This window comes from Oryctolagus cuniculus, chromosome 15 (genome assembly GCF_051225735.1).
Source record: "Oryctolagus cuniculus isolate XC-2025 breed Fujian yellow rabbit chromosome 15, ASM5122573v1, whole genome shotgun sequence".
NCBI lineage: Eukaryota > Metazoa > Chordata > Mammalia > Lagomorpha > Leporidae > Oryctolagus > Oryctolagus cuniculus.
Window position 1 is genome coordinate 81,603,449 of NC_142881.1, and position 27,899 is coordinate 81,631,347.

General features: G+C 44.8%; 1 long non-coding RNA gene and 1 pseudogene across 3 annotated transcripts in view; both read left to right on the plus strand.

Moving 5' to 3' along the window:
* The first annotated feature begins 485 nt into the window (after nucleotides 1–485).
* Nucleotides 486–5,422, plus strand: LOC138848364 (uncharacterized). 2 transcript variants are annotated; one of them, XR_016221110.1, is made up of 4 exons: nucleotides 486–801; nucleotides 1,859–2,037; nucleotides 3,190–3,281; nucleotides 4,951–5,422. It is a non-coding gene; the product is annotated as an uncharacterized LOC138848364 (long non-coding RNA). The 2 variants fall into 2 exon arrangements; XR_016221109.1 differs by lacking the exon at nucleotides 3,190–3,281 and having other exon boundaries at nucleotides 489–801.
* Nucleotides 5,423–12,973: 7,551 nt separating this feature from the next.
* The window catches only part of LOC149122108 (serine-rich coiled-coil domain-containing protein 2-like), a 73,212-nt pseudogene continuing 58,286 nt past the window's right edge, over nucleotides 12,974–27,899 (plus strand). The window contains exons 1-2 of the transcript XR_016221083.1: nucleotides 12,974–12,993; nucleotides 16,273–16,469. The product of XR_016221083.1 is annotated as a serine-rich coiled-coil domain-containing protein 2-like (transcript). The remainder of the gene's footprint in view (nucleotides 12,994–16,272; nucleotides 16,470–27,899) is intronic.

The window sequence follows — 27,899 nt, forward strand, 5'->3', positions numbered from 1 at the left end:
TAATTTTTATTATACTTTGTAATTCTGTTGCTATAATTATCATAAACTATAACTTACTTAGTAATTATGGAACCATTCAAGTTATCCATTTTGTGCTTTGTGAATTTTGGTATATTCTATGCTTCAAGGAATTCATGCAGTTCATTATCTTATGAAATGTTTGGTCACAGAGTAGTTTATAGTGTTCCTTTACAGTTCTCTTACCCATCAAGTCAGTCCTGGTGTCACTGCTCCATTAGTAATTTGCACCTTTTTTCCTGGTTGGTCCTGGTAAGAAGTTCACAAATTTGGTTGATGTTATCAAAGAACCAAATTTTAGTTGTGTTGATTTTCTCTGAGTTGTACTTTGTTCAGTTCCATTGACTTGTACTTCTAACTTTCATGATTTATTTCACCTTGCTTTCTGTGTTGAAATTGCTTTTCTTCCTCTGATTTCCTAGGGTGAAAATGTAACTCACTGGCCTTGTTTTTTTTTTTGTTTTTTTTTTTTTTTTTTTTTTGACAGAGTTAGACAGTGAGAGAGAGAGAGACAGGAGACAGAGAGAAAGTTCTTCCTTTTTCCGTTGGTTCACCCTCCAAGTGGCCGCTACAGCCGGCGCTGTGCCGATCCAAAGCCAGGAGGCAGGTGTCTCTCCTGGTCTCCCATGTGGGTGCAGGGCCCAAACACTTGGGCCATCCTCCACTGCCTTCCTGGGCCACAGCAGAGAGCTGGACTGGAAGAGGAGCAACTGGAACAGAATCTAGCGCCCCGACCGGGACTAGAACCTGGGGTACTGGCTTCACAGGCAGAGGATTAGCCAAGTGAGCCACAGCACCAGCCCCTTGGTTCTTCTTTTCTAAAATATGTATGCATTGATATAAATTGGCAGGATACATTTTTACTTTAGTTTGAAATATTTTTCATTTGAGTTTTATAAATGTGTTATTTTGAGGTTTGTTCATTGTTCTCCAAGTGTTTGGGATTTTCTAGCTTTTTGGTACTGACTTCTCAGGTACTTGCATTGTGATCTGAGAGCTTACATTGTGTGGTTCCTGTCCTCATGGGTTGACATCTGATGTACACCCAAAAACATGGTCAGAGTGGACGTGCTGCGTGGGTCTGAGAAGAGTGTGTATTCCATTACTGTGGGTGGAGCACCCTCTAAGGATCCACTTGACGCTTGGTTGATTTAGGTGCCTTTCTGGTCAACTACATCCTTCCTGATTTTCTAACTGCTGATCTGTTAATGAGAGAGATGTCTCTACACCTGTGGGTATAATGGTGGATTTGTTTATTTTTCTTTGTAGTTGTAACAATTGTTGTATATGTATTTTGGCATGAGCTTTATTTTTGGACTCACTATCATACTCCATTGAAATGTGATCTTCTATTCTTTCATGAATCCCAAACGGTCTTGGTTGTTGTAGGTTTATTGTAAGTCTTGAAATACAGTTATTGGGATATCACCCAGTTCCTTTTTGTTCATGATGGACTTGATAGTCGATTGTCTTGGGTTTCCCTAATTACAGAAAGCTTTGTTGATTTCTCAAAAACCTCTTGCTGGAATTTTTATTTAGATTGTGTTAACCAATAGAATCATTTTAGAAGAAATGGTATATTAATAATATTCAATCTTGCAATCCTACACACAGCGTAGTTATGTAGCTCTTGCGTTTCCTTCATCAGCATTTTAGTCTTCAGCCAATAGATTTTGTATTTTATTCAAAGAGCTTATGAGTTTTCATTTGTTATGCTATTTTAATTTTTTATCAGTATCTACTTGTTCATTGATGATAGTATACAATTGATTTGCTGTTTGAATGTCTGTGTTTGTGTATTGTCTGTTTAATATCTCTTGCCTTTTATTTTGCTGGGCAGGTTGATGCCAATAGTGGGAGCCAGAAGAGGAATCCAGGTGTCCTCCAAGGTGGCAGGAACTCAGTCATTTGAGCCATGACCAGTGCCCCCCAGGGCCTGCATGAACAGGTACCAGAAGTCAGGAGCCTGAGCCGGGTATCAAATAAGTGCTGCAATCTGGGATGCAGGCATCTGAACTGGTGAGTTCCCTGCCAGGCTGACCACCTGCCCCTCGTGTTCTATCTACATACTGAGAGAGAGAGATCAAGTTCATTCCTTCACTGGGTCAGTCTTCCATTGCCTGTAGTGTCTGGAATTTGGATCAAAGCTGGGAAGTAGGAGCTCACTCCAGCTCTCCCATTGGGTGGCAGAAATGCATTCACTTGAGCAATCACTGCTGCCTCCCAGGATCTGTACTGTCAGGAATTAGGAGTCAAGGGTGGAGCCAGGTTTTCAAGCCAGGCACTTCCCTATGGGGCCAGCTGTCTTATCCAGCCTGTTAACCAAATGCCAGGTGAGATACCCACCCTCGACAGTAGGTTGTGGAGCTGTAGTCTCAGTTCTTACTCTTGGTTTGCCTGCAGTGTGATACAGGTTTCTGCATCCTTTGCCCTTCTGTTTGACATTCAGTCACTTTGTTGACATCCACAGAAGAACATGCTGACACTGGTTAGGATTAGAGTAAACCCGTAGGTCAGTGTTGAAGAAATGAGAACTTCACAGAGTGATTTCACATTTTCATGGTTCATTGTTTCTGTTGTTCTGTCGGTTTTAAGGATTTTCTTGTTTATTTGCAAGGCAGAGTTATAGAGAGAGGTTGATCGTCCATCTGCTGGTTCATGTCCCAAGTGGTCACAATAGTCAGGACTGGTCCAGGCCAAATCTATTAGGCCAAACTCCATCCTGGTCTCCCTCATGAATGGTAGGGGCCCAAGAGCTTGAATCAACTTCTGCTGCTTTCCAAGGCACATTTGAAGGGAGATGAATCAAAAGTGGAGCAGCTGGGATCGAATCCAGTACTCATAGGGAGGTGCCGACATCACGGGTGCTGGCTTAAGCCACTTAACCCAGTGTACCAGAACCCGACGTTGTTCATTGTTGTTAATATGGAAAATTGACTTTATATTTTATTATTTTTAAAAGATTGATTTGTTTATTTGAAAGGCAGATTTACAGAGGGAAGGAAGGAGGGAGGGAGAGAAAGAGGTGTCTTCCATTTTCTGGGTCACTCCCCAAATGGCGGCAATGGTGGAATCTGGGCAGATTCAAGGCCAGGAGCCAAGAGCTTCTTCTGGGTCTCCGATGTGGGTGAAGGGGCCCAAGGACTGGGGCCATCTTCTATTGCTTTTCAGGCCATAGCAGAGAGCTTGATTAGAAGTGGAGCAGCTGGGACTCGAACCAGTTCTTTTATGAGAAGTTGGCACTACAGACACGACTTTACCTGGTACGCCACAGAGCTGGCCCTACAATTGTCTTTTTCCTCCTAGCCTGGTACCCTGCCACCTTCTTAGAATAGCATATTAATTCCAAGAGTTTCTTTGCCTTTCCCCTCCCTTCCTTCCTTCCTTTTCTGATTCTTACAGATTTATAGTGTATGCTATCATTTCACCTGTGAACGAAGATCATTGTGTTTCTCCTCCCCAGTTCATACAGCTTTCATTTTCTGTTCTTCTCAGATTGCATTAGGTAGAGTGTCCAGCAGGTGGTGCTGAATCAGTGGTGAGAGATGACATTCTTGCCTTGTTCTGATTTTAGAAAGTGTAATGTAAAATTTACATTTTGTAGACATTCCCTATCAGATTGAGAAAGTTCCACGCTGTTCCTAGTTAGCTCAGGGTTGTGTCATGAGAGAATGCTGGATGTTGTCTGATGTTGCCTCAGCCCACCATGTGATGATGGTATTCTTTAGCTTGTTGATGTGGTGTACTTCACTGACTGGTACTTGACACGTTGATGTAGCCTTGCATACCTGGAATAAGCTCTGCTGGTTGTGGTGTATGATTCTTTTTTTTTTTAAAAGGTTTGCTTATTTGAAAGTCAGAATTACAGAGAGAGAGAAGGAGAGGCAGAGAGATAGAGAGAGAGGTCTTCCATCCACTGGTTCACTCCCCAGTTGCCTGCCACAGCCGGAGCTGAGCCAATCCAAAACCAGGAGCCAGGTGCCTCTTCTGGGTTTCCTATGTGGGTGCAGGGGCCCAGCATTTGGGCCATCTTCTACTGCTTTCCCAGGCCATAGCAGGGAGCTGGATCAGAATCGGAGCAGCAATTCAAATGGGACTCGAACCGGCACCCATAAGGGATGGCAGCACTGCAAGCGGTGGTGCCAGCCTTGGTGTATGATTCTTTATAAATGTTATTGGCTTCAATTTGTGAATATTTTAGTGAGGACTTGCTATGCATGTTCGTGAGAGATACTGGTCTGGAGTTTTTTGGTATATGTTTTTACTTTGTTTTGATATTAGAGTATTTTTAGCATCATCGAATTAGTATTCCTTCCACTATCTTCTGGAATAGATCATAGAGAATTAGCCTTTTTTAAAATGTCTGATGGAGAGGAAGCATGTGAGTGTAGTGTTAACACCACTTCGATGTCTGCATTCCATTTTGGAATGCCTTGGTTTGATTTCTTTTCTGTTTTTTTTTTTTTTTCTTTATTTACTTGAAAGAGTTAGAGAGAGGCAGAAGCCAAGGCAGAGAGAGGGAGGGGGAGAGAGAGAGAGAGAGAGAGAGGGAGGTGTCTTCCATCCTCTGGTTTGCTCTCCAGGTGGCTACAACGGCCAGAGCTATTCCAATCTGAAGCCAGGAGCCAGGAGCCTCCTCTAGGTTCCCACGCTGGTGCAGGGGCCCAAGGACTTGGGCCATCTTCTGCTTTCCCAGGCCATAGCAGAGAGCTGGATTGGAAGTGGAGCAGCCAGGTCTTGAACTGGTGCCTATATGGGATGCTGGTGCTTCAGACCATGGTGTTAACCCACTGTGCCACAGCATCGGCCCCAGTAATGTTTGTTTCTGTCACTTGTTTGGAGTAATCTGATGGAATTAAAAAGGCAAGAGAAAATCTGTTTTATTTTTGTATGTCCATATGCAGTGGTGTATTTTCCCATTCCTGTTGACAGGACCTGTACGTGGATTGACCTCTGCCTTACCTGATTGGCTCGAAGCTGTTCATGGAGCAGGAAGATGTGGGGGAGCTGTCCAGCGAAGGTGCTGTTCCACCATGGGTGCCTTGGGTGCTCTCAGCTGCCCTATCTTGCTTGACTTGTTGCCTTTCAGTCATCTCCAATATTGCACCAAGTTGTAAGAAATGTGTAAAGAATTCCCATTTACCATTCAACCAGGATTCTTTTTTTATGTTTTTTTTTTTTTATTTGAGAGGCAGAGTTACATACAGAGGGAGAGACAGAGAGAGAGGTCTTCCATTTGCTGGTTCACTCCCCAAATGGCCTCAACAGCTGGAGCTGGGCCGATCTGGAGCCAGGAGCTTCCTCCATCACCTGGGATTCTAAGTTGTTGACATGCTACCTTTATTTTATCATTCTCCCCATGTGAACATAAATGTCTCTCAGGTCCTGATTGAGACACATCATGCCCCATTACTCTTAAGTGTTAGTTTATTTAATTTGTTTTATTTATTTGAAAATCAGAGTGGCAGAGATTTTCTGTCTGCTGGTTCACTCCTCCCAAATGGCCATAGCAGCTAGGTCTGGGTCAGACTGAAGCCAGGATCCAGGAACTCCATCTGGGTCTCCCACATGGGTGGCAGGAGTGAAAGTACTTGGGCCATCTTCCTGTGCCCTTTGAGACACGTTAGCAGGGAGCTGTATTGGAAGCAGAGTATCCAGACCTGAACCAGCACTCCAGTGTGGGGTGCTGGCTTCACAAGCAATGGCTTAACTTGCTGAGCCACAGTGCTGGCCCCATTTCTGTGTTTTCTAAGAACAAAGATATTCTCTTACCTAACCTAGGGTAGTTGTCAAAATCAGGACATTTTTCTGGCCGTCATACTGCTACATCATCTTCATTCGTATTCAGATTTTGCCGGTAATGTCCTTTGTAGTCTCTGTTTCCGCTGGTCCAGACCCCAGTCCAGGCCTACTCCCAGCATGTAGTAGCAAGTCTGTCAGTCATCCTTCATCTGTCCAATTCCTAGGCCATCTTGTTTTTTTTATGATGCTGTGGAAGACACAGACCAGTTTATTTTCTTGGTAAGGAAGCATCTGGTGGGGAAATAACATTGAGACCATGTAGATGTCGTGACACTTTCGATTGCAGCAGATGAGTATAGACGGCTTTGTCAGAATCTCGGATGCCCTTGCGCGGTGGCTTGCATTTTTCCGTGAAGCAGAGGACATCTCTGGTGACCGTGCCATTAATCCCGACCTCTCTTCTGGACAGAAGGTTCTGTGGGCAGCGATCGCGGCAGTATTGTGGACAGCGAGGAAGAGAAGGAAGAGGAGGTAAGGACGCCGTGATGTGAACGCATCTTGTGAGCAGGAGCCTGTCCAGCAGCTGAGTAGGTACCAGATTAATTAACTGGCGGTCTGTTTTCATCAGGCTGAGCACGTACCATCTTAGTGAGCTAGCGCTCTGTTTGCATAAAGCTGCTCGGTAGAAGCCATCGTCAGGAGTTTTCTCCTTGGGTTAGATTTCTTTTTGGTCTAGGGTCCAAAAACATTGGAAACTGCTGTAGTTTTTTCAGCCATGACCCTTCCTCCCATCACAGCACCTAACCTTTCCTCCTCCTGGGATATTTTGAGGAGGGCAGCGCAGCTATTCCTGTGGAATCCCGGCCTGAGACCCAGTCTTGGAGTGCGTTCCATTTTCAGATAATTCTAGGGCAAAGAAATCTTCATTTAAAACTTTCCTTACTTTCAAACCATAAAATCTACACCAGAGGATGACTAGAGCATTTAGCTTTGCTTTCATCTCCAATGTCTTCATATCCACATAATTTTTCTTAAATTTAATTTTAAAGTTTGTTTAAGGAAAGCCAAGGAAGATGGGGGGGTGGAGGGGAGACAGACAATGAGATCTCCCATTTGCTGTCCCCTCTCCAAATGCCTGTGGCAGCTGAGGCCAGGGCAGACCCGGCAAGGCTAAAGCCAGGAGCCAGGAATTCAATCCGAGTCTCCCACACATATGGCAGGGACACAGGTGCTTGAACTGTGACCTGCTACCTCCGGGGATGTGCATTAGCAGGAAGCTGGAATGAGGGGCAGAGCTGGGACATGATCAAGTCACTCTAATATGGAATGCATATGCCCCAAGCAGCGGCCAAACACCTGCCCCCACAGAGTGTAATCTAACTCATAGTCCAAGGTCCTGGAGTCTGTGGGCCCTCACCACACGTACATCTGGCTGGAGTTGTCCCTTAAACAGAACGCTGCTCACTGGCCGGTGATCAGTGCTTGTACAATTTCTTGATGTCTCAGCAGACTCTGCTTTGTGCCTGTGCCTGTTTTCTCATCACTCTCTGTGTCTCCTCTCCTACCATCCCTGCTCCAGCCTCAAAACCTAGCTTTTTCCAGATAACCTTGCTGGGATAGATGGCCATTAGCTGAATCATTTGTTTTTGGCTGTTGCCATTGTTTGTGGCCCTTTTAGCGAATCCCTGGTAGCAAATACCATTGATCCTTTCTTGGGCCTGAGGAAGCAGCTACCTTAGCTCTTCGGAATATGCAGAGCAGTTTCCAAATGTAAAATAACACAAAGCAACTTTAGGTGTTTTCATTAATTTTTTTGACAGGTAGAGTAAGACACAGAGAGAGAGAGAGAGAGAGAGGTCTTCCTTCCATTGGTTCACCCCCCAAATGGCCGCTACAGCCAGCGCTGTGCTGATCTGAAGCCAGGAGCCAGGTGCTTCTCCTGGTCTCCCATATGGGTGCAGGGCCCAAGCACTTGGGCCATCCTCTACTGCCTTCCCAGGCCATAGCAGAGAGCTGGACTGGAAGAGGGGCAACCGGGACAGAATCTGGCGCCCCAACTGGGACTAGAACCTGGGGTGCCGGCATCACAGGTGGAGGATTAGCCTAGTGAGCCGTGGCACCAGCCAGTGCATATAGCTTTACAGAGGGCTGTGACACTGGGGACTTCATGTGCAGGGCACCCAGGCCAGCAGAAAGCAGGGGCGTCTCTCGGCAGAGAGACCCGGCACCAGGCAGAGGAAGCGCTGCTCTCCCCCTAGGGCTGGGAGGTGCGGGTTCTTCACTGAGGCAGCTCTATTCCGGCCTCAGAGGCTGGTCCAGGTCTCCAAGGCGGCTCTAGGCTCCCTGACCCTCCAGAGGGGATGCTGAGAACCAGGTTGCCTATGGGGGCCCCTGTGGCTAAATAGTTGCCAGGACCCTCGAGATATTAATCTTAGAATCATTAACAATTTTAAAATAAAGGTGTAAGATTTCTGAAGGACACGGGCTGAGGGTTCCTGCCTTGCGCAGCCTGTTGGCAGCTCCTGTTAGTCCCGCTGGAGCCCCCGAAGTGGTGAGGGTGGGTGCGTGCCCGGCTCCCAGCATCCACTCAGATGCCAGCCCTGGGCCAGGGGACGCCTGCAGCCCCACTCCCCACTGGGGTTGTTCTGGGCCCGCACCTCTGACTTGGGTGAAGGAGGCTTCCTGGCAGCCAGCTGGCAGGGCCCTGGATATTGGGGCCTCCACAGGGGGCCTCATGTCCTGGGGCCCCTTCTGGGCTGGGCATGGCACCAGGTCAGGGGTGAGCAGAGTCCATGTGAAGGTGGTGGTGCCCACCTGGGACAGCAGCCCCCCAGAGTTTGCCCCTACCTTGCTTGTATGCACAGTGGCCCCCAAAGCCTGTGCCCCTCTCTGCAGTGCAGGCTCCCACATGTGCAGCACAGCACAAGGCCACAGGGCTGCGTGGCAGATTCCCAGGACCTGCAGGTGTCCTGTCCCTGCGGCCCCTGCTGGGAGATGAGCACTGTTCAGCTGCATTAAAATTAAGAACTTCCAAGGGGCGGCCGCCTGTGAAGATGGGGAAGCCCAAGGACACAGTACTTGGAGTCCCTGATGCTCCACTCCTGGCCCCCTCCCTACAAAGGCATCTGGGAGAACAGCCCCAGGTGCCCCAGGGCTCGGCCATTGTCACCGTCCTGCAAGACCCTGATGGAGCTCCTGGTTCCTGGCTTCCGCCTGGCCCCGCCCAGCCTGTGCGGCCATTTTGGGAGTGAACCAGGAGATATCACATGCTCTCCCTCCTCCCCTCCTTTCCTTCCTCCCCCTTCCAAATAAAACACATTTTTAAAATGTACATTTAATAGGCACAGATAGAAAAACCTGACCAGCCAAGCGTCCTGAAGGAGGCGGAGCCGAGAGCCCTTGGCGCTGCTGGGAAGGAGGCTGGACCCCCTCAGTGGTGAACGCCTCTGACAGCAGACAGGCCGTGGTTTCAGACACTGCACAGCACAGAAAGCCAAGCACCAAACTCCCAGTGCCCGCGCCCAATGCTGGCCGAGCCGTGTCGTGTAGTGCTGCGCATTCTGAGACGTCTATTTTAGATTTGCTAGGAAAGAATCTTGAGTATCTCACTCCTGTTAAAAAAACTCAGGGACCCCACCCACTCTCCTGCCAGCCACTCCCCCTCCCAGCTGCCAGCCAGCTGCCCTCTCATGGTCGGCAAAAGCCTGGCTCCCTCTCAGTGTTCTGAGGGCCACCCAGGAGGGGCTGGAGTGGGGACACTGGGCACCTGGTCTCCCACCCCCTCCAAAGACCCTACAGCTCCCACTTGCCATTGCCACGTGCAGGGCCCTGAGCAGAGCCGCAGGGCACAAAGACACCATGTCAACCCTCCACCAGTCATAACCCCTGGGAGTTCTGCCCGCTGGGTGGGGCAAGGGCCATGCGGGCAGCTGGCAGCAGGTGGCCCAGGAGCCAGCTGCTACCCCTGTTTCTGTGCTCTGAGCAGGTGCCACGAGGAGGACGCAGAGCACATTGGTGCCAGGCAGGGGGGGCCGGGTCCCTGGGGAGCAGGTGGAGGTGGCTGAGATGGCCATAGCAACCCAAGAGGGTCCTAGGGAGAGTCAAGAAAATGGGGAGCCATGGTTCCCAGGTGCCTGGCTCCCCACTCTTCTTCCTGCTGTTACTGGTACTGCCCCTAACACCGTTTGGTGTGGGGAGCCTCCAACGCTGTGACCCTGGCTGGACAGCTCTTCATGCACTTGGCCTTGGCTCCAGAAGCCTCCAGGAGCCCAAAGATGGGAACCTCGCCCGCCAATGGTACAAAAGGGGGCAAGCATGCAGTCAGTACTTTGACCTCTATTTCAACCTGGAAAAGTGAGTGCCCTCCCAGTCCCGGTCCCAGGAGGTGCTAGCAGAGCCGAGCTGGCTCCCAGGCGCTGCTGCGGGGAAGCCGGTCTGGCTGCTGATCTGACCCCAGGAGCAGGCCTCCGTGGCTGAGCTCCAGGTAGGGGTGGCCATTGCTAGAGGAGCAGACTCGCTGCCCACTCAGCGGAGGGCTGGTTTCTCTGGCTCCGTCATGCTCTGTACTCTGTTGCCTGGGAGAGGGCTCCAAGCAGTTAAGCAACTTGTCTGAGATCCTCAGCAAAAGCCCATAATGGGTTTCCAGCTACTGCTTGCTTGGCTCCCCAACCCATACATGGAGATTTGGGAGAGGGGCTTGTGGTTTTAGGAGCATACGGGTTTTTTTTTCTATATATAGAGGTAAAATACCCATAACACAAAGTTGACCCTGTGGAGTGTGTGTTTTGGTTTGTGTGAAGCGTGTGTTGCTATATGTCTGTATGGTGTGTGTGATGTGTGTGTGTGGCCTATGTATATGTGTTCTGTGTATCTGAGGTTTGTTGTGGGGTGTGTGTATATGGTGTCTCTTTTTGGTGTGTGTCTGTGTTCCGTGTGATGTGTGTGGTCTGCAGTGTGTGCGGTTTGTATCTATGTACTCTCTGTGTGTATGTGTGATCTTTGTATATGGTATGTGGCATGTGTGACATGTGTGTGTCTGTGGTCTGTATGTTGTCTCTATGCTGTGTGTGGTTCATGTGTGTCTGTAATCTGTGGTGTTTTATGTCTGTGGTGTATGTGTGTTGTGTGTGTGGTATATATGTGTGGTGATGTTGTTGTGGATTCATTCTGAGAGGAGGAGCGTGGTGGGGGCAAGAGGCGCGGAGTCACCACACAGACCTCAGGAGTCGGGTGAAAGCAGGTGAGAGGGGAGCAGCCTGCAGACTCGTTTACTTCAGTTGGTACAGCAGCTTATATAGCCAAGGCAGCCAATCCAGTCAAGGGGTGGTTTATGCCCTAACCAATCACAGGCTGTTGCCAGGCTGGCCCCATTGCCATGTGGTTTTGGAAGCCATTCCTGAGTAACTGATGCTCGCTTCCCAGCAGCCATCTTGGCATGGCCTTTTCATTCCACCACATGGTATGTGCAGCATGTGTGTGGTACATGCAATCTGTACATAGTACATGTATGTGTGGGATGTGTGGTGTGTGTAGTATGTGTGGAGTGGGTGTGTGGTGTATGGGGAATGTGTGTGGTATATATATGTGTGTAGTACATGTGTGTATGTGGCATGTGTTTAATATGTGTGTGTGGATATATGTGGGATGAGTATGTGCAGTATGCAGTGTATGTGTATGGCATGTGTGTGTTGTACGTGGTGTGTGTGGTATGTGGAATGTGTGAGTATGGTATGTGTGTGCAGTGTGTGTGTGGTACATGATGTGTATGTGGTATGTGTATGTTGGTATGTGTAATGAGTGTATATGGTGTGTGTATGTGTGTGTAGATGTGTGTGGTCTGTAGTAGGTGTGTGTGGGGTATGTGTATGTGTGATATGGGGAATGAGTGTGTGTGGTGTGGAGGGTGTGTTTGTATATGTGTTTGTATATACTACCTCTGTAGTAGGTGTGTGTGGGGTATGTGTATGTGTGGTATGTGGAATGAATGTGTGTGGTGTGGAGGGTGTGTGTGTATATGTGTGTGTGTAGTCTGTAGTAGGTGTGTGTGGAGTATGTGCATGAGTGGTATGTGGAATGAGTGTGTGTGGTGTGCAGGCTGTGTGTAATCTGTAGTAGGTGTGTGTGGGGTATGTCTATGTGTGGTATGTGGAATGTGTGAGTATGGTGTGTGTGTGTGTGCGGTGTGTGTGTGGTATGTGATGTGTATGTGGTATGTGTATGTTGGTATGTGTAATGAGTGGGTATGTGTGGTATATGGAATGAGTGTGTGTGGTGTGGAGGGTGTGTGTGTATACATGTGTGTGTGGTCTGTAGTAGGTGTGTTTGGGGTATGTGTATGTGTGGTATGTGGAATGAGTGTGTGTAGTCTTCAGGGTGTGCATGTATACGTGTGTGTGTGGTCTTTAGTAGGTGTGTGTGGGGTGTGTGTGTGGTGTGCAAGGTGTGTGTGTGTATACGCGTGTGTGTGGTATTTAGGTGTGGGGGGTATGTGTGTGTATGTGGAATGAGTGTGTGGTTTTGAAGGTGTGTGTGTGTGTATATGTGTGTGTGTGGTCTGCAGTAGGTGTGTGTGTGTATACTTGTGTGTGTGGTCTGTAGTAGGTGTGTGTATACGTGTGTGCGTGGTCTGTAGAAAGCGTGTGTGTGTATACATGTGTGTGTGGTCTGTAGTAGGTGTGTGTGTGTATACATGTTTGTGTGGTATGTAGTAGGTGTGTGTATACATGTTTGTGTGGTCTGTAGTAGGTGTGTGTGTGTATACGTATGTGTGTGGTCTGTAGAAGGCGTGTGCTGTGTGCTGCTGTGGGTGTCTTGGGGGCATCGTTGACACGGGGACAGGGGAGGATGCATTCAGGGCACTCTGTCCTCCATGGGCCCCATCTCGTAGGCCTCAGAATCGTCCAGTAATTCACCCAAAGTCCAGATGCTGCCAGGCACCGCGGAGCAGACCCGCCCGGGGACGCAGGGAAACGGCCGCCCCTGCAGGCAGGCCCCGGCCTCCGCGCAGGGGAGAGGGAGGCACCTCTGGCTGTGCACAGCCTTCCAGCCTGCCAGAGTCCACGGCCCAGGACACAGGGGCACTGAGGGAGACGAGGCAGGGAGGAGGAGGAGGAAGGCGTGGGCGCCAGGGGGCGCTGCCCCTCAGCTCGCTGCTTCCCCCAGCCCTGCCCTGCGCATGTCCTACATCATCTACTCCACAACATCCCATGTCAGGATGCCGCTCACCGGGAACAGGTGAGTGCCGCTTCGCACTCCCAGGCAGGCCTGGGGTCCCCGAGGCATGGGTGGGGTCCCCATGCACGCAGAGGGTGGCCTGGACGGGGGCCCCTCTAATTTCCACTCCCAAACCACGGCCCACGTCCTGGTCGTTGTCCCCCAGGACACCCTGGGGCCTGCAGCCGCAGCACCCCCACCACCACCGCCCTCAGCACCCACAGCTCCCATAGCTCCCAGGGGAGGAGGGGGAGGCTCCGGGGCCTGTGCACAGGTCTCAGCCCTGCCGTGGTCTCTGCCCACGGCGCAAAGCCCCCCTCGGGCCCCAGTTGGCTTGGTTTTGCCTGCTCAGCTGTCACCTTGGACGAGCCTGATCCTAGGGACCCCTGCCTGTCCCATTCCTGCCAGTCCAGCCAGGCCGCCCACCCCGCCCCAGCCTGCTTTCTCAGCCCCAGCCAGGCCGCCTGCCCCCACAGAGCTGCGCTAGGCTCCCTGGTGCTCGGCCTTTGGACCAGGCTCCTGACGTGGGTCTCCCTGTTTCAGCACAGGGGACCCCAAACAGGAAAAAAGCTAAAGAAACTCATAATCAGACCACATCACAATCAAACTTCTGAAAACTAGAGACCAAGAAAAAAAATCCTGAAAGCAATCAAATCTATACATAATAGAATGCTCTCCTCATTAGTGGGTAGCTGAAGGTGAAAATTACATAGTCTCAGAGAGTTTTTAATCTGAGTAAAGGGAACTAAATGGTGGCACGATGTTTATATTCCACTTGAAATGGTAAATTACTGATTTTTAGTACATTGTGAAGAGCTAAGTATGCATACTGTGACCACCAAAGCAACCACCATAAAGCATCAAAAAATTATAGTAAAAATCACAACAGATACATCCAAATGAAACCCTAAAAGAATTCCAAGTCAAAACAAGGAAAGTAGAAACAGAACATAAAATAGAGTGAAGAATATACAACAAAACAAAACAACAAAAGGCCTAAATGCAAATGGAACAGTAAGAAAATTCAAACCCACAAAAAGAAAAAAAATCAGCGCGGTGCGCCGGCTGCAGCGGCGGCCATTGGAGGGTGAACCAACGGCAAAGGAAGACCTTTCTCTCTCTGTCTCTCTCTCTCACTGTCCACTCTGCCTGTCAAAAAAAAAAAAAAAAACAAAAACAGAAGAACATAAAACAGAGTGAAGAAATATAAAACAAAAAATGAAAGACCTAAATCCAACCAAAGCACTAAATGTAAATGGCTTAAATATACCAATCAAATGACAGAGTGAATTTTGTAGACACACACACACACACACGTGCCTACAAGAAACTAACTTCAAATATAATGTTATAGGTAGATTAAGTTCAAAAGGATGGAGAACTGTATCATGCAAACACTATTCAAATAAAAGCTGTAGCAGTTATATCAATAATAGTCAAAGAAAGCACCAAAACAAAAAAATTACCATATATAAGGAGACATAAAACACAATGAAAGAGTCAGTGCTCCAAGAAAATATTATAATCCTAAATGTTTGTACACATAAAAACAAGTACAAATATATGACAAAAAAATTGGAGGGATTTAAATGAGAAATAAAAAATTCATGATTATAAACATTCCAATACAACTTTCTCAATAACAGAATTAGTAGACAAAATCAGCAAGACTGTAGAAAATCAGGAAACACCATCAATCTTCCAGATCTTACTGACTTTCATAGAACACATAACAGTGGAATACAATTTATTATCAAGTGTAGACAAAATATTCCCCAGGATACACCATATCCTGTTTCATAAAACAATTTTTTGGGAGGATGGCACTGTGGTGTAGTTGGTAAAGCCACCACCTGCAGTGCTGGCATCCCATATGGGAGCAGGTTCAAGTCCCAGCACCTCCACTTCTGATCCATCTCTCTGCTATGGCCTAGGAAAGCAGTGGAAGATGGCCCAAGTCCTTAAACCCCTGCATCTGTGTGGGAAACCTGGGAGAAGCTACTGGCTCCTGGCTTCGGATGGGCACAGCTCTGGCCGTTGTGGCCAATTGGGGAGTGAATCAGCAGATGGAAGACCTCTCTCCCTCTCTCTGCTTCTCGTTCTCTCTATGAACCTTTTTTTTTTTTTTTTTTGGACAGGTAGCGTTAGACAATGAGAGAGAGACAGACAGTGAGAAAGGTCTTCCTTCCATTGGTTCACTCCCCAAATCGGCGCTGCGCCGATCCGAAGCCAGGAACCAGGTGCTTCCTCCTGGTCTCCCATGTGGGTGCAGGGCCCAAAGACTTGGGCCATCCTCCACTGCACTCCCAGGCCACAGCAGAGAGCTGGACTGGAAGAGGAGCAACTGGGACAGAATCCAGTGCCCCAACCAGGACTAGAACCTGGGGTAATGGCGCCGCAGGTAGAGGATTAGCCTAGTGAGCACCAGCCTTCTTTCTTTCTGATTCCTTCTTTCCTCCCTTCTTCCCTCCCTCCCCACCCCCATCTCACTAAACAAGAAGTCTTAGGCAAGTAAGCTAGATGGTAAGACTTTTTTTTTACACTTCTGCCTGCACCATTGCAAGCAGCATCCTGTACCTTTCTGAGAACTGAGCTCTTGTGCGTACCCAGCATTGTTGCTGAGAGACAACCTCCACACAGGGCTCATACCCTGCCTATCTGCCTAACTGTAAACTTCCTATCTCCTCTCTTAGCATTCTCACCTTACTACTCTACTGTTTAGAGGTGTGATCTCTATCCTCTCTGTCACTCCAAATGGAATATTCATAAATCCCTTTCCCTTAAGATGTAGAGCCTTGCTGGTCTCTGCCAGTAGCTCCCAGTAATCTTGGCCCTTGGCTCTCTCTCCATCTTGGAATGAGATTTGTTGCATACTAGGACCCAAGAAATGGGAGTCTAAGTGTATGCATGGTTAGGGGCTGCCAAGGTGTGATGCTGAGACGCCGAGTCAAAAACGAGAGAGCAGGTGGTCACTGCTAGAAAGAGAAAGAAGCATAGTTGTTCCACATTTTTGCCCTTCCCAGAGTATTTTGTTTGCATTCTGGTTCCCAAGGAGGAAAGTTAATTCAGTCTGTAGGTAAAAGTGCACAGAGAGAGGGGTTGAGGCGGAGGGAGTGGATGAAGGGGATTATTCTTTGATGGCTGTGTATGGTAATTGCACCGCCCAGTGCAAACAGTCACTGGCTGAGTGATTTTTGGGCAATGCTAAATGAGTTACGATGATTGTTGCAATAATTTAATCAGTTTATTATTCGTATGTTCTGAAACCATATATTTTTCCTCCACCTTCTGCCCTTGCAGAGGCTCTCCCTATAGAGAATCTCCTTTGGATCATTTTGAAAGCTGTGGAGGGACCCCCATTTTTCCAGGCTCAGAAGATGTTTGTGGATGTACCAGAAAATACAGTGACACTGGATGAGATGACCCTGTGGCACATGGTCCAGGATTGCACCGCTGTGAAAACTCAGTTACTCAAACTGAAACGTCTGCTGCATCAGGTGAGTGCAGAGCCAGCATTTTGAGTGCTGACATTTTGATTGCAAAGTGGACTGACTTGTCTTTGTTTAAAAAAAAATGGTCTTTCTGTGAAAACAATGCTTGTAAATAGTACTTAATACAAACTTGTTGGAGGAAAAAACATGGGAATTTATATGTGTTGGTCTCACTACACAGTACCTAGCATGTATGAGATGCATGATACTCAGGAAGCCAGTCTGCCTCTGTTGCCTTATTTTTATAGTGCCAATATTATCAGGTTGTTGAGGAAACTTAGAACTAGTAGTTGTAAATTGAGCAACGTAATACAGGAGACATAGATGGCATTCAGTAATCAGTGAGTGCTATCATTTCAACTAGGTGGGAAACAAAGAGCAATTTCAATTTACATAATGATAATGTATAATTATTCTTTGAGGCCTTTAAGTTGAATTTTCCTCAGTCTTCTCCCTCCCTCCCTCCCTCCCTGCCTGCCTCTCTCTCTCTCTTTCAAGAAAAATCTAGCTTGACAATGGCAATGTGACTTATCTGAAGTCACACAGTGAGCTCATAGTAGAACCTAGCTTCAGAGTGATGAGCACCTTTTTTATTGAAGTGTTTAATGCTTAAAGATAAGGTCAGATGCATGGAAGAAAACCAAGTAATAAAGTATTAGTTTTAAATTGTGGCTACCCTTTTTGGTTGTATATCTGTATTTGTAATTTGTGTGCTAGCCACATTTAGCTTCAAATTATGATTATGACAGACAACCTGACTTCTCTCTGCTGGTCAGTTTTCTTTCTGAGTCACCTTCCTCAGGTTGTATGTTTTAGTTTCATGCAGGTGGCTGCCAAAACCAAATCTCATACTATCTCTATGGTAAAGTCTAGATGAAGTATAAAAAATGGGTTTTGCATTAATAACTATGGTAAGTGTAAGTATTTTGGCCAAGTCATAAAAATTGGTTCGTATTACTTGGATATGGGTTTTCCACACCACTTCTCTCCATTCTTGTGGATATTGGACTACTTTTCTGGGCTAAGATGGGAACAAGAAGGTAGAGTCACCTTCTCAGATCTGGGATACTTGGACTCCTCTGATGAATGAAATATGGGGGGTGTACAAGGCTACAATTAATATAACTACAAACTTGGAGTCAGGATTTGGTCTCTAGTGTTTCTCTGCTGGTAGGTTTGGGGAAAAGGTTTTCTGATTAGGAGCCAGCATCAAAGGAATGGGGTAAGAAAGGGTGAGGAATAGTTAAAATGTGTTGAATATCTATTGTGCACCACTCATTGTGCTAGCTATGTCAGTAGCATCTTTTGTATCTGGATGTCATGGCCCTGAGTCATGAGAAGCATGATTAAATATCATCTATGAGATCAGAGCACCTGTCAAAATGAAAGAAATAGCATAATTGAGGAGGAAACGGGTAAATCGGGAACCAATGATTAATTATTAAATAAAAAATGAAAAAATGCTTTTTGAGGTACTTTACATGAAATTGTAATTCTATTGATCTTTTTTTTTTCACTGTCATTATGAACTCCAAAAATTTAGGTAGTACACACTGACCCTAGTTTTGGTTTAAGCTGTGGGAAAAAGAAAGTGAAGGAAACTGGCTGGCGCCGCAGCTCACTTGGCTAATCCTCCACTTGTGGCGCCAGCACCCTGGGTTCTAGTCCAGGTTGGGGTGCCAGTTCTGTCCCGGTTGCTCCTCTTCCAGTGCAGCTCTCTGCTATGGCCTAGGAAGGCAGTGGAGGATGGCCCAAGGGCTTGGGCCCTGCACCCACATGGGAGACCAGGAGGAAGCACCTGGCTCCTGGCTTCAGATCTGCGCAGCACCAGCCATGGCAGCCAGTTGGGGGGTGAACCAATGGAAGTAAGACCTTTCTCTCTGTCTCTTTCTCACTAACTCTGCCTGTCAAAAGAAAGAAAGAAAGGAAACTGTGGAATTGTTTCTAGAAAATCTTTAAAGTTTCCCAAATACTAACAGAAGTTAAAAGCTGAATGAAGAATGAATCCAATAATTCATTCATTCATTTTAATTGTTTTCCTTTTTAATTTTACTAAATTAAAAATATTATGTGGCACATATACATAGTTTTTAAAAAAATTATTATGCCATCTCAAGGTCTTACTGAAAGGTAGTCTCTCACTCACACACTAACACACCCACCCACACATACACACCCAGGCCTCAGTCAACTTTCTGTAATTTGAGTAGGTTATTGGTAGTAGGTTACTGTCCACCACACAGGGATATCCTTTTGCTGTAATTGGAATTGGACCCATTATTTCCTGGGAAGCATATTTTGTTTCTTACTTATTTATTCCCTGAAGCATATCCTCAGTTTTCCTGAAGTGTATTTTTAACTTCCCAAGAGAAACTGGGTGGATGGTGTACTTTCTTAGTTATTGTATTATAGTAAATCTCTGTATTCTACTCTCATGTTACATATGATTAATAGTTTAGCTGGGGTAGAAGTGAAAAAACTTTCTTAGAAATTTGAATGTATTGCTTTCCTAAGATTCTTTTTAGCCATTGGGAAGCCCACGACATTGTGTTCTAATTTACATTGTGTTTTGCCTGCTTTTCTCCATCTGGGATGTTTTTAATCTTTTATTTTTTGGCATTCTGCAGTTTTACAGTGATGTCCTGAGATTTGAGATTTGTTGGAGTTATTTGTTTTCCACTTGATGTTTGGTCAGTTAGTGAGCTTTTGGAAGAATCAAGTAGTGTGAAACTTTCTTAAGCTATTTCTGTTATTATTTTTCCCTCATTTTCATATTCTTTCTAGAATTTTTGTAGTCAAAACTAGAACTTCTGAACTGAATCTTTCTTAAAAAGATTTATTTATTTACTTGAAAGTCAAAGTTACACACAGAGAGAAGGAGAGGCAGAGGCAAAGAGAGAGAGAGAGAGAGAGAGAGAGAGAGAGGTCTTCCATCTGCTGGGTCACTCCTCAGATGGCTGTAACTTCAGGAGCTGTGCCTATCCAAAGCTGGGAACCAGGAGCCTCTTCTCAGTCTCCTACAAGGGTGCAGGGGCCCAAGGTCTCGGGCCATCTTCTACTGCTTTCCCAGGCCATAGCAGAGGGCTATTGGAAGAGTAGCAGCCGGGACTCGAACTGGCGCCCAAATGGCATGCTGGCACTGCAAGTGGTAGCTTTACCCACTACGCCACAGAGCCTGCCCGTAAACTGAATCTCATAACCTGTTACATTTTCTTTCACATTTTTCTCTTTGGATCTGATTACAATTTCTGATACATTTCCTACACTTTATATTCCAGCTTTGTATTTTTTAAAATATTTATTTGAAAGCCACAGTGAGAGAGAGAGAGACATCCTGTATTCACTGGTTCACTCCCCAGAGAGAGAGAGAAAGGGGGTGAGGGAGTGATATCTTCTATTCACACAACAGCCACAACAGCCACAACTGGGCCAGGCTGAAACTAGCAGCCAGGAATTCCTCCCAGGTCTCCCATATCAGTAGTAGGGATCTAAGTACTTTAGCCATCATTTGGTACCTCCCAGATTATGCATTCACAGGAAGCTGGACTAGAAGCAGAGTAGCCAGTACACAAAACAGGTACTCTGGTATGCGATGTGGGCACTCCAAGTGGTGGCTTAACCTGGTGGAACACAGTGCCTGCCTCCCAGCTTCATTTTTAATTATTTAACTATTTATTTTTAAATTATATTTATCATTTTCTTTGGCAATATTAGATTAAGTATTCAAGAACTCTTCATTGGGGCAGGTGTTGCAGTGCAGTGAATTAAGCCACTGCTTGGTGTCGCTCCCCCTCTTCGTGGAGGAACGACACAAGACTCTGCATTGTTCTTTTGTCTGCTCAGCCCTCCCCGGGTTTGCTGCTGGTTCTTCCCGGGTTGGCTACCGTCCCTTCCACCTCCGTGGAAGGGCGGTTCCCCCTGCCACTTTCCCAAACACTTCCGTGGGGGAGCGGCACACCGCTGGCCGGCTCTCTCGGGGGCTGCTCAGATGTTCCTCAGGTGTTCCTGGTGCATGTTGTCTCTCTCCTCCTTTATAGTCCTCTTCCACCAATCCCAACTCTGCTACCCACACGCCGAGTACGCTGCTCTCCTCCAATCAGGAGCAAGATCAGCTCCTGCAGCTCCATCAATCAAATTGGTGAGAGGCAGCTGTGTAGAAGCTGTTTCCCTTCTCAGCGCCATATTGTGGGAGAGCAGATGCATAGAATAAGTCTTAATTCGAGTAAATTAGTCTAGTCCGAGTTTCTCCCCACAGCTTGGGAAACCCATATCCCATACCAGAGTACCTGTTTTGAGTACTGGCTACTCTGCTTCTAGTCCAGGTCCCTGCTAATGTGTGTAGGAAGCAGCAGATAATGACCCAAGGATTTAAGTTCCTGCCTCTCACATGGGAGACCCAGATGGAGTTCCTGGATTCTGGCTTCAGTCTCTGTTGTGAGCATTTGGGGAGTGAACCAGTGGATGGAAGATCCATCTCTCTCACTCTACCTTTCTTCTTTCTTCCTTCATTCCTTCCTTCCTTCCTTCCTTCCTTCCTTCCTTCCTTCCTTCCTTCCTTTAATTTATTTTTAAAAATTTATTTGAAAGAAGGAGAGAGAGAGAGAGCGCGCAATTCTCCATCTACTGTTTCACTCCCCAAATGGCCACAATGGTCAGGCTGAAGCAGGAGCTAGGAGCCTCTTCCAGGTCTCTCATGTGGGTGCAGGGCCTAAAGACTTGGTCCGTCCTCCATTGCTTTCCCAAGCGCATCAATAGTAGCTTAATTGGAAGTGGGGCATCTGGGACAGGAACCAGTGGTTATATGGGATGTAGGCTCTGCAGGCCGGTGCTGTAACCCATTGCACCACAGTGCCAGCCCCATCTCTCTTCTTTTCCAATAAATAAATCTTAAAGTGAACTCTTCATTATGTACCATTCCTAATTAATATTCAACTATTACTTTTTAAGCATCTTTTTATTTATTTATTTGAAAGATAGAGCGACACAGAGAGAGGGAGAAACCTTCCATCTGCTGATTTACTCCCTCAAATGCCTACAACAACTAAGGCTGAGCCAGGCAGGAGCTGGGAGCTCTATCTGGGTCTCCCATGTGGGTGGCAGGAGCCCAAGTACTTGAGCCATCATTTACTGCCTCCCAGGCACATTAACAGGAGGTTGGATCAGAATCAAGGTGAGACTTAATCCCAGGCATTCTGGTATGGGATGTGAGCACCCCAAGTTGTGATTTAAGCTACTCAATGCCCAACACTATCTTTCTTATTAAAGAATCATTTAGTTTTTTGTTCTTTGGTTTATCTTTATTTTGGAATCTCTTCAAATGTGTAATGATTCTTTGTTGTTGTCATTGTTAAATAAATATTGTAAGTGGTGAAAAGATGATGGGGGTAGGTGAGATAACCATCTTGAAATGTGAGTGAGTATAAGGAAGGGGTACGGGTGAAGACTAGTGGTTAAGATGCTGTTTAGGACATCAGTATTCCACTGGGAGTGTCTAGTTTGTATCCTGGCTCCAGATCCTGAATCCTGCTCATGCAGCCTCTGGAAGTTACTAGTTATGGCTCAGGTAGTTAGATTTCTGCCACCTGTGTGCAAGACCTGGATTGAGTTCTTGGCTTCATGCTTTGGTCTCTCATCTGTTGGTAGACATTTCTGTCTCTCCCTCTCACCCTTGCTCTGTCCTCCTTGCCTCCCAAATAAATAATTTTTTAAAAATGTTAAGAAATGTAAAGGACTAGATAGATTGTGAGATTCTGAATTAAATATTGGCTTGGACAGGTCAGCTATAAAGGACATTTTGGGTCAGAAGGGGAATTTTTAATTAGATGAAATTTGCTGAAATGGAAAATTGGAAATTGTCAAGTGAAGATAACAGGTTATAAGACAGCATGTGCCTTATGATCACATATCTATACATATCTATCTCAGAAAGATATGCTATGTCCTGTGTGTGATGTATGGGTGATGATATCTTTTTGTTTGTTTTAAAATTAATCTACATTCTATAATTTCTAACTTTTTACAGTACACATTTACTGTTGCTGAAAATAAAAGATTATTTGTGGCATATATCCTATTCAAAGACCACTTAATCATTGGCTATGTTACTGTGGAAGGTGCTAGAGAAGAGGTAGGAGTGATAGATAGGCTTAGGACAAATTGAAAAGGGCCTTGTGCCACAGCAGGGGCTTGGACATTATTCTGTTGACAGCCCTAAGCTGGATGGTGCCTTGGCCACATTGGTATTTTGAAAATACTGCTTGAAGGAATTTCTTTGGAAAATGAATAGCAGAAAGAATGACTTAATCTTAGAATTTCGGGGATATTGCAGATATCCACATTTTAGGCTAAATTGTTAAGTCCAGTTGCTTTCAAAAGTAGTTGAATTTTAGTATTCATTTACGTGCATTATGTGTTTCACAGAGTTGTATATATTAATTTTTTATAGAGGTTAGGTATTACATTTGGGACATTTTTCTAGGTTCATCTCCAATCTTTGAAAAACAGCTGGTATTATCTTCATGTCATAGTTGAAGAAGATGAGTCTCAGGAAGCAAATTGGTGATAAAGCCAGGATTTTTTTTTTCATCCCCATGGGTATGACTCAGACCTGTTGTATACAGTCGTGTTCTAGAAGATGTGGGGAGAGCAGGGCTAGAAGGGTGTGAGAGTAGCTTCCAAACTCTTAACCACCACTTGATCCTTTCACCAAATCCAGTCTACAGATCTTTATTAGGTAGTCTGGTATTTAGGAAGTCACTTGAGCAAAGTACTCCCTGCACAAAAAATTTTAAAAATGATGAACTTTTATTTTGCCTTTGTTACACTTTTACAGTGTGGTACTTTTGGATACTAAATTCCACATATCACATCACTGCTGTGGGATAGGAAGGACAGCTGAGATCCTTTTTATTGCTGGGCAACATTCCATTCTACATCTGAGTACCCTTATCCGTTCACCTGTTGATAAACTTTCAAGTTTTTTTTAATTGAGATAATTGTGATTATGTTGAATCTCCATATATTAATGATGAAAGTTAATAATGAATAGGTGTAATTTCAAAAATCAAAATAGACCCAGTTTACTCTCTGGTAATCCCAATTTAGTGGTCAGAAAACTAAGACTGATTTAATTTTTTCTCAGGGTCACCCAGTTACATGTCAAGGCAGAGTACATTTTACAACCAGAGCTTTTGAATTAATTTATCTTAGTATCTTTGCATATTGTTCAATTTAGAGAATTGCAGTAAAAATTTTAATCCTGATCTGAACAATGTGGGGACATAATGAACAAACCAGGTGTTAGTGGTATCTTATTTTCTTATTTTAATTTCCTTCCCTGTTCACAAACTTTTTATTGAAGCATAATGTACATATAGAAAGGAGTATAAATCTTTTTTTAATGCAGAAAAGTAATTTGTTAAAGGATTGAGAGGTCACTGCATTGTACTGCAGGGGTTAAGCAGAGGCTTCGGACACCTGCATTCCATCTTGGAGTGTTTGGGCTTGAGTCCTACTCCCCTTCTGATTCAGCTTCCTTTTTAAAAAAAAAAAAATTTATTAATACAAAGAGAACAGATTTCACCTATCATAGGTACAATTCTAAGAAGATAACTATACTTCTCTCCCTTCCTCTTTTCCCTCCCTTAATGCCCCTCCTTCCTTTTTTCCTTTAATTTTTGCAAATACGTAATTTCAGTACACTCTATAATCATAGGCTTAAGCACCACTAACCATAATATGCAACAACTAAAAAGTAGAAAGACCACAGTTCCACAGGGGTGTAAAAAAGGACTAAAGACAACTGTAAAGTCACAAGGTGTTTATTTCACTCTTATACTTTTTTGTGTGTATTCTGTTTGAATTACCACATGTCAGAGGAGACAGGGTATTTGTCTTTTGGGGACTGGCTTATTTCACTAAGCATCATGATTTCCAGTTACAAGGGACGTAATTCTGAAATTTGTCTGTCAATAAATTTTCACAAAGTGAAAATACCTGTGTGGACAGCACCCAGCAAGAAACAGAGCAGAAGCCCCCTGGTTGCTAATGCTGACCACCCGACTTTGGAAACCATAGATGAATTTGCTTGTATTTGAATTTGAACTGAACTGAATTCATATGGTGTATTTACTCAGATGTAACTTCTTTTACTTGGCATGTATTTATGCCATCCATTTTTCACATTCATTCTCAAGCTTTGGAGTATCCATTCCATTGTGTGAATATACCAAAATTTATCTCATTTGTTCTACAGTCGATTGGCATTCGGACTTGAGTTTCCATTTTTTGGTACTGCTATCCCATTCATAATACTCTAGTATATGTCTGTTGGTGAACCTGTGTATGAGTTTTTGCTGTAATGTGTTATCTGATTGGGATTGCTGGTTAGTCATTGGTATACAAATAGTGAGCTTTAGTAGATATTACAGACAGTTTTCCAAAGTGATTCTGCCCATCCATTTTTCTCCATCTCTGTTCAAAATTTTCAATGTTTGCTTTTATCCTGTTACCACATCCAGTATCTTTTGACTTTGGAGTAGGAAATGAAGACTGTAAAGTAGAGTAAGGGAAGAACATTCTGACAACTCCTTCTGTCATTTTATTTATTTTGCAAAATATTTGATCCCTGTAATTTGTGCATGCCTGTCGCTCCCCGTCTTCGTGGAGGAACGACACAGGACCCTGCACTGTTCTTTCGTCTGCTCGGCCCTTCCCGGTTTTGCTGCTGGTTCTTCCCGGGTTGGCTACCGTCCCTTCCACCTCCGTGGAAGGGCGGTTCCCCCTGCCACTTTCCCCACTTCCGCGGGGGAGCGGCACACCGCTGGCCGGCTCTCTCGGGGGCTGCACAGGTGTTCCTTCAGATAGATGTTCCTGGTGCATGTTGTCTCTCTCCTCCTTTATAGTCCTCTTCCGCCAATCCCAACTCTGCTACCCACTCACCGAGTACACTGCTCTCCTCCAATCAGGAGCAGGTCCTGCTGTTTATTGGTTGAACTGGAGGCAGCTGTGTAGAAGCTGTTTCCTCCTCTCCCAGCGCCATATTGTGGGAGAGCAGATGCATAGAATAAGTCTTAATTCCAGTAACTTAGTCTAGTCCGAGTTGCTCCCAGTTGCTCCCCACACATGCCTTGTCTACTTCAGGATATTTGGTTTGGAGAAAAAAAGGACTATATATATATATATATATATATATATATATATATATATATGTTAGTGTTTTTTGATTTGTCAAATGTGTTATATAAATATTTTGTTTCATCAGTCCCTCTCACCTTCAATGGTCAGACTAAACCAATAATTTTTCCCCTCCCTGATTGTCTGGTTCTCCCCCTGTGTGTGCATGCATGCATATTGATGGTGATGGGTGGATGGGATATAGAAAGTGGCAGCATCCTGGGTAGGAACCCTGCAAGTTTAGGAGTTGCTGAATGATTGCCACGTGGTGACAGAAAGCCACAGAAAATCCAGTGCACTCGTGCTCCTGTATCCCCACAGTCTTCTCGTCACTACAGGGAAAGACGAGTTTATGCAATGTACATAAAGAGTGTCTTTGGAACACAAAATCTGACTTAATGAGTAGTGTGAATCGACTTTGTGCTTGTCAGCCAGGTTAAGAAATGAGACATTAATAGCTCCCTGTGTGTTCCTCCTTATTGCAGTGCCTCCTTTTACCGAAACCTAGAGTTCTCCTTTGCTTTTTCTCTGAGTTTTGCCATCTTTAATTGTACCACTATGAATATTAGTTTTGCCTCTCTTTGAACTTCATTTAAGTGAAGGTATATAGTACTTTTGTGCAGCCTCTTTAATTCCCCATTTTCTTTACAGTTCAGCATGTAAATATGTAGCTCTCCCTCATCATTCTTCATTTCTGTTGGTGTTCTCTCCTGTAAACAAACATGGCATTTGTCCATTATACTTTTGATGCCCATTTTTCTGTTGTTTCCAGTTTGTTTGCTCTGATAAATACAGTTGCTATGGACATTGGCATAGTATACATACACAAAAGTTCCTCTGTGGTGTCTAATTAGGAGTGGGATTTCTGAGTCATGAGGCATGGAAATATTCTACTTTAGAAAGACCAAATTCTTTTACTTGCCTTGAGTAGTAGATGTCGTTGCCTACTCTTCCACATCTGTGCAGACTTACTATTACTCAACTTCTTCATTTTTGTCATGTGAATAGAAAATAGGAATATTTAATTGTGGTTTTAATTTGCATTTCTCTAAATACCAATAAAGCTGAAGCTCTTTGTATGTTTGTGGAATGTTTGTTACCTTGTCATGTCTTTGTGTGTAAGAGATTTAGAGGTTTTTGCATATTCTAGATGTAAGTGCTTTGTTGGATAAATATGTTATAAGTGTCTTCCTGGATTCTGTAGCCTGCTTTTTCACTCTGGTGTGCTTTTGAAGACTAGAGGTTCTTAAGTCTAATGCAGTTGAACTTATCAGACTTTTTCTTTTTCAGTTTGTGCTTTTAGAAATATTTGTTTTGAGAAATTCTTTCTTTCCCTGTGGTCATAAAAATATTCTCTAGTCTTTTCTAAGAATTATTTTGTCTTTCTGAGTTTTGACAGTTCAGTCTCAAGAAACCTTAGAACTGATTTTGGCATACCTAAGGTGTGAGGTAAAGATCTGCTTTCATTTGTTTTCATCTGATAATCAGTGGGTTTGGAGTTGAAAGTATTGAGTCCCTTCCTTGCCCTCTAATACTCACTACCTGCTCTTTAAAAAATCAGGTATTCATCATATAGAACACTGTCTTGGTGCCAAAGTATACAGTCTAAGTGCTGCTTACCTTTACATCATCATAATGTCCTATCTTAGTCTTCCTCAGCAGTGTCCTGACTATTCTTAGTCCTTTGCTTTTCCCTAAAATGCTGGAATTACTTTCTTGTGTCCTGTGACAAACACTTTTGGGATTTTGATGGGCATAGCATTAAACCAAGAGATCAATGTCAGGGAGAATTGTCATCTTATAGTACTTGGAATTTGTGTCCAAGAACGTGGTATGTAAGTATTGGTGTTGTTTTTAAATAAGTTTTTCAGTGAGATTTTATACTTTTTTCCATAAAAGACTGGTATTGTTTTGTTATATTTATATCTGATACTTGAAGATTTTGTTGTTGTTACAAGTGCTACCATTTTCTAGTGGGCTGTTTTGATGTACAGACATGAAATAGACTTGTGTATTCTATTTGAATCCAGCAGCTTTGATAAAATTATTACTCTAATAATTTATCCATAGATTTTGGGGGAAATTTTTATGTAAATAAGTATACAATCTGCAGTAATGATAGTTATGGTTTTTCCTTTCCATTGATTGTATTTTTCTTGGCCTCATGCACTGGCTGAGAATTTGAGTGAAATATTGAATTATTCCTGTCTTGCTCTTGAAGTTGACAGGAATGCTTTCAATATTTGATTGATAAATTTGATA